We start from the raw sequence: 6,745 nt of genomic DNA on the forward strand, positions 1-6,745 counted from the left end.
CAATGAAGTTTGAATTAAGTTTAATTAAATTGAATATAATTAGATTTGACTTGATTAGGTTATAAAATGACCTAATTGCTAAGGAAGATTAATTTTTGATTGGATCAGGACTTGGACTCAATTAATTTCTGATTGGATTAGGATTTAATTATGGAGGTTAAGTAACTAATTAGATTAGGTTCTCTTTTTTAATTGGGTCTAACCACATAAGATCTGGATTGGGACCAAATAACAAAGAATTTAGAGTCCAAATTAGTTTGGACTTCTCCCTAGCGCCCACCCCATGACCACGCTGAAAAGGTTTCACGCCCACTTTGGTTTTTGCATAAAAAATTCTCATGCCAATCCTTATTCCATGCCCCCTTTCTCCCTTATTGATAAGGCTTGGGTTGGTTTTAGTTTGAGTTTAAATTCAACTTGAATTTTGAATTCAAGTTTGAATCAATTTTGAATTCAAATTGGACTCATCCAATCTTATCTCATCTTATTCAATTTGTTGGATGCCAAAAATAAAAAGGGCTTTGAATGTGCGTGCGCGAAGGATCTGGGAAAGTGTTTTTCACCATGAGAAAGAAAAGAAAAATAAGAATGGGTGTGAGACCCTAAGCCATGGGTTCATTCGAGGAGCATGTACCCTAGGGTTCCATCTAGGATTTTGGAAAGAGAGGAAAAGAGAGAAGAGAGTTCACATCTTTACCTTCTTCCACCACCTAATCTTCCTCCTATAGTCCTCCTAGAAGAGTTCGTGAAATCTAAAGGAGTCCAATCAACCATTAGGAGTAGATCTCTGTAAGAGAGCTAGCACTCTAGGGAGCATCGATCGTTGAACCTTCGATTGGACAAAAAACTTCATGTGGATACCTGTGGAGGCCAGACATTCTGTGCGGCTAGAAGCAACTGACAAATCCATAGAAATCAGTTGCTATGAAAATTGATCTATGTTCAGGTGATGAGATCTGATCTCACTTTCTTTGTAGATGCGATCTACTACCCAGATGTGATCTATGATTAGATTTCAGATTATGCATACATATTTACGTCATAAGTCCTTGCATAGATAGTTTTTAGATCAGATTTAATACATGATAGATTAAAATATTTAATCTAAATATCTTTCACTATTTTAAATTTTGAAAATATTTTAAAATTGCATGCATGAAACTACTTATGTTTCCTTTCAATGGTATCAGAGTGTGGTTGCTTTTGACATGAACATACATGCTTACATCTAAAATTTTATTTGTTACATATGGGATATATTAGATTAGATATCTTAGTCGCCCAGTTCTCGGAATGAGTTAATCACCATGGCCATCCGATCATAAGAGAAAGCAGGGATTAAAGTTCCTCTCTTGCCCAATCGATGGATTCTCTTATGGCATGTAGAGGTGCTCTGTGATCACATCTCATGAAAAAGAATAGAAAAAAAACTTCTTAAAATTATTTTAATCATTATAAATAAAATTTAAAATCATAAATAGATTTAAATTAGATCTAAAAAAGATTTATGATTGATTTTATTATTGTTTATGCAAAAATATCAGATTTGAAATCTTCCAATTATTACTGGCATAACTGCTGAGTCGACTCAATTTTGATTTGAGTCGACTCAAGACCCTGATGAGTCAACTCAATTTTCAGATGAGCCAACTTAGTTATGCAGGCTGAGAAAATAATTTCTATTCATAACAGTTGAGTCGACTATGTCTCAGAGTTGAATCGACTCACTGTGATGTGTCGACTCAGTTCAAGATGAGTTGACTCATTTTAATGGACAAAATATTTTTGCATAAAATTTAATGTAAAGGAGTTTACATTTAAAATTATTTCAATGTCTAAACCAAACTTATGTTCCAAATATACTTAATTAAGAATTAAGATCTGAAATTAAGTGATCTAAAATTAAGAATTTTAAGATCTAAGATCATTGCATAAAACATGGGGTTTGGGAATGGGTTAACTTGAATATGATCTATTTGACTAGGTTAGATCTAAGATTAAAATCAAATAGATAGTGGATTAAATTGAGAAATTGATTAAATCTAATCAAGAGTTGAATTAGGTTAGATCAAATTTCTCTAGATCAAACTCAATAATTGTAGTTAATCAAATTTATATCTTTGATTAGACCAAATGGATCTGATTGTTAGCTCAATGATTGAACCCAAGTTCTAAGGCTGATCCAATCAAAATTGATAACCAATTGGTGTCCAAGACAAATGGTTGAAAGGAGTTTTTAATTGGGATTGTTCTCTTTTCTAGCCATTTACTTTGGTGTCTAAGAAAAGAAATGAGGACCCTCCCATCGATCACCACTTACTTGGCCAATGTGGTCAATCTGATTTTGATTAGATCACTTAGTGATTCGGGTTCACCCATTCTACCTAGGTAAATCAGTTTGATTGATTTATGTATCTTTGGACCAGCTTATCTTTAGTTCTCTTTGATGACTTGGTGAAGTTAGTGAAAAGATTTTTGATTTGTTGGTTAATTTTTTTCTCTTATTTTTAAAATATATAACTAAATCTTCTAAATTATTAAATTCTTAAAATTATAAAATTATGGAGATAACTAATTCATAGCCTTCCATTAAAGTGGATGGTAATGGATCCAATAATTTAGGAAAACATTGGAGATGCCTTACGTCTGGTGTTCATCTGGATATTGAAATTATCATCCATTATATGATGACTCTATTGTGACTATCTGATGAATGGTTGGATTAGCTAGAGCTTTTCTCAGATCTAATCATTCATTAGTTAGATCCACTAAGTATATCATATTAATGGTTAGACCTAATCAGAACTTTCAGTGGGGGCACCTTACGCCTGCTGAAGAGGTGCCTAGGGTAAAATAAATTACTAAAAATTATTTGAAGAAATATGTTAACCTATCCATATATGTATATGGGTTAGTCAAAGCTTTTCTCAGACCTGTATGCAGTTTGTGTGAATTCTAGTACCTGCTGAGAAATTAAGATAATTTTTTGAATTGAAGGTAGAGGCTATCAATTCATATAAAATAGTGAGAGAATCTTTAGACTAAAGTCCAAGTCTTTAGGATTAAATAATTCATATACTAAAAGGGTCTTTATTTTTTTCAGTAATGGCTAATACTTTGTCACTCCACTCACTGTTAGATAGTGACAAGCTTATAAAACCAAATTTTGATAGTTGGTATTGAAAGCTGAAATTATTCTGGAGCATGAAAGGATCTTGTATGTCCTTACAGATCCTACACTTATAGAACCCAAGCCCAGTGCACATGGTGCGGTCAGAGATACTTATCAGAAGTGGCTAGACAAACGAACCACAGTGTGTTGTATAATGAGGGCAGCAATGAATGATAAATTTAGTCATAAATTTGAAAATACACAGTTTGAGGAGATGCTTCAAATGTTGAACAAGTCTTTCGATACCTCTGAGATGTCGAGAGATACAAAACCTCCTGTGCAGTGTTCAATGCTCGGATGTGAGAAAGAACTTTAGTCATGGATCATATATTGTACATGATCAAACAAATCGAGTATCTCAGTAAATTTGACTTCTTGTTACATAAACAGTTAGCCAAAGATACTATTCTGAACTCACTCCTCAAGTCCTACCTCCCCTTCTTGAGTCATTATAGAATGATCAAGCTTGCAGTGAACTATCATGGTTTGCTAGGATAGCTATAAATTTTTGAGAAGGACAATCAGCTCCATAAGGAGCCGATTCATGTGGTAGGTAGGTCCTCTACGAGGTGTCGATCCTCTAAAAGAGATAAGAACAAGGTGCAGAAGAATCGTGTTGACGCTTCTAAGCTCGATCAGACCAAGAAGTCCAAAGCAAACCAATGTCAGTCAGAGTGTCTCTTTTGTAAAAAGCTGGATCATTGAAAAAAAAATTATCCTCAGTATCTTGCTTCTCTTAATCCTAACAGGCAATGAAAGAGAAATAGACAATTGATTGCTGATCAAGGTACTTATATGATAAAATCTTATAATTTTATTATTTGTGATACTACTATCTGGATATTGGATATCAGAAGTTCAATTAACATTTACAATTCATTATAGAGACTTTAAATTAGTAGAAAATTTAAAAATGATGAAAGATTTCTAAATGTTAGGAATGGAAGTCATGTTCTAGTCCTAGCTTTAAGAATTGTCAAGATTATTTTTAATTCAAATATTATCATTTTAAGTGATTATCACTATTATCCATCTTTTTTTATGAATGTAATTTCTGTAGGCCTTTTGGCCAAAGACGGATTTACTTTTTTAATAAAAAAAATTTTTGGGACATCATTATGAATGGTGTTACAATTATGTATGGATAATTAAGAAATGATAAATATATTTTATCACAATCTGTGAGTGTAATGTACATATCGAACAAACATCCTAAAATAGATAATGTCATGGATGCCTACCTTAGGCATTGTCGGCTCGATCATATAGACAAGAATAGAATAAACAGATTAATCAGAAAGAAAATCTTTGACATCAATGATTGTGAATCATTATCGATCTGTGAGTCCTGTCTTTTTAAAAAGATGATCAGTCACTCTTTACTGAAAAAGATGAATGGGCCAGTGATATTCTAAGTTTAGTACATACTGATGTATGTGGATCCATGAACATAAGTGCCAGAAAAAGGTATAATTACTTCATTACTTTCATTGATGACCTATCTAGATATGGGTACATCTATCTTATAAAGCAAAAGTCTGAATTATTTGAAATATTTAAATAATTTCATAATAAAGTAGAAAAATAAATTAGAAAGAGTATTAAAATTTTTCTATCAGATCGAGGAAGAGAATACCTTTTCAATGAATTTTTGACATATCTAGAAGAGAATAGGATTCTCTCACAATGGATCCCTCTTAGGATACTACAATATAATGGGATGTCAGAAAGAAGGAATCGAACTCTATTAGATATTGTTCGATCCATGATGGAATTTACAAGTCTGTCAATATTTTTTTTGGGATTATGCTCTTGAGACTGCTTATTTTCTTCTAAACAATGCTTCGAGCAAATCTTTCTTAAAAACTCCATATGAGATATAGATCGAATGCAGGCTGACACTCTCTCACCTTAGGGTTTGAGATTGTCCGGCTTATGTCAAATATTTACAGACTGATAAGCTTAGATCCCAATCCGATAAGTACTTATTTATAGAATATCCTAAAGAAATAAAAGGATATTATTTCTACCATACTGACAAATAAAAAGTGTTCGTGAGTAATAGGACCGTCTTTTTGAAAAAAGAGTTCCTTATGGAAGGAACTAATACCACTAAGGTTGAAATTGATAAAATTTGATAGATAGAAGAATCGACATAGATAAATAAAAATATAAAATCAGATTTGATTAGATCAAATCTGGAGCCTATTGAAAAGGCACCTTTGAGGAGATCCAATAGAGTACCGCATCAGTCGGATAGACACTATAATTTTTTAGTTTAGGATGGTGATCCTGTTGAACTAGATGAAAATAATAAGAATTCGATCACCTATCTGGATGCCATATAGAGATCTGACTTTGATAAGTGGCTCAAAGCCATGAAGTGTGAAATAGAATCCATGAAAATCAATAGTGTATGGACACCCATTAATCTGCCTAAAGGGATAAAATCTATAGGTTGCAAATAGATATTCAAAAAGAAGAGGGGTACATACGGAAAGATGGAGACCTACAAAGTATATTTGGTTGTCAAAGGATATCAACAACATTATGATATTGACTATGATGAGATATTTTCTCCTATGGCAATGCTCAAATCCATTCAAATTATGCTTACGATAGTGGCATTCCTTGATTACGAAATCTAACAAATAAATTTCAAGATGGTTTTTCTAAATGGAGAGTTGGATGAAGAGGTGTATGTGATATAGCCTGAAGGGTTCACATCTATCGATAAATCAAAGATATGCAAGCTTCAGAGATCCATTTATGGATTGAAGTAGGTATCTGAAAGTTGAAATATGTATTTTAATAAGATGATTAGAATGTATAGCTTTGTTAAGAATGGAGAAGAATCCTGTATCTATAAATGGGCTAATAGTTCTGTAGTTATTTTTCTTATATTTTATATAGATGATATTTTTTTAATCAGAAATGATATCTCTACTTTATAAAATGTAAAGCTATGGTTGTCGTCATAATTCTCTATAAAAAATTTGAGAGAAGCATCCTACATTCTAGAGATGAAGATATATAGAGATAGATCTAAAAGACTACTTGGATTATCCCAATCCACATACATTGATACCGTACTGAAATGGTTTAGTATGATGAATTTTAAGAATGATTATCTATCGATAAGCCAAAAAAAAATTTTCTCTAAGAAGGATTGTCTGATAACTCCTTAAGAGAGAAAGCATATGAATAGAATCTCATATGTCTCGACAGTAGGATCTATCATATACGTCATGACATATACAAGACTGGATGTGGTCTACTCACTAAGAGTAGCAAGTAGGTACCAATCTGATCCGAATGAGGATCATTGAAAAGTTGTAAAGACAATCCCTAAGTATTTGAGAAATACTAAGGATCAATAGCTCATTTATAAAGAATTTGACTTAAAACTTATAAGATATACAGATTTCAGTTTTTAATCAGATCATGATGATAACAAAAGTATGTCAGAATATATATTTATATTGAATGGTAGGATGATATACTAAAAAATTCTGAGCAGCACACTGTAGCCAATTCAGTATGCAAGATGGAGTATATTGCAGCATTCGATGC

The sequence above is a fragment of the Elaeis guineensis genome, chromosome 1 (genome assembly GCF_000442705.2).
Source record: "Elaeis guineensis isolate ETL-2024a chromosome 1, EG11, whole genome shotgun sequence".
NCBI classification, from domain to species: Eukaryota; Viridiplantae; Streptophyta; class Magnoliopsida; order Arecales; family Arecaceae; genus Elaeis; species Elaeis guineensis.